We start from the raw sequence: 607 nt of genomic DNA, 5'->3' as shown, positions 1-607 counted from the left end.
GGGGGGGGGTGCGAGTATGATATCCAAACTGTTCGATCAGATCATCTACGTCAATGCGGGTGATATCACGCAGGTGGGCAATTTGGTGGGCTATGGGGATTAACTCGGCAGTGAGTGGTATTATTTAATGCCCCCGCTTAAAATTACGACACGATGGTGAACAGATCGAATATTTTAACCTCTCGTAGAAGGGAAACGTGAGCTCTGGTAATAAAAAGGCTGACAAGCGCTACTCTATAATTCCATAAACATAACTGGCACAATGCATGTGTAGAGGCATGCTGCATCGTATTTGACAGATGAACAATTTATTGCACTGTACCCACACACACCCATCCCCCCACCCCCACCCCCTTTTTTTCCTCCAATACAGTGACATATCCTTGTCAAGTATCGGATAGATTGGACCGTGGAGATTGACGTTTTCGGGAGGGGGGGGGGGGTTACTGGATGGCAGAATTTGCCACTTCGTAGACGTCATAGGATCGGGCAATACAGAGTGATTTTAAAAAATATGCTTATACCAACTTTGTTTCATAACGCTCAACGAGTCTTTTACGAAACTCGTGGCAAGTACAATTTACCCTGGTTCGATTCCCCTAGACTC

The sequence above is a fragment of the Aplysia californica genome, unplaced genomic scaffold, assembly GCF_000002075.1.
Source record: "Aplysia californica isolate F4 #8 unplaced genomic scaffold, AplCal3.0 scaffold00564, whole genome shotgun sequence".
NCBI classification, from domain to species: domain Eukaryota; kingdom Metazoa; phylum Mollusca; class Gastropoda; order Aplysiida; family Aplysiidae; genus Aplysia; species Aplysia californica.
This window is presented reverse-complemented; position numbering follows the sequence as displayed.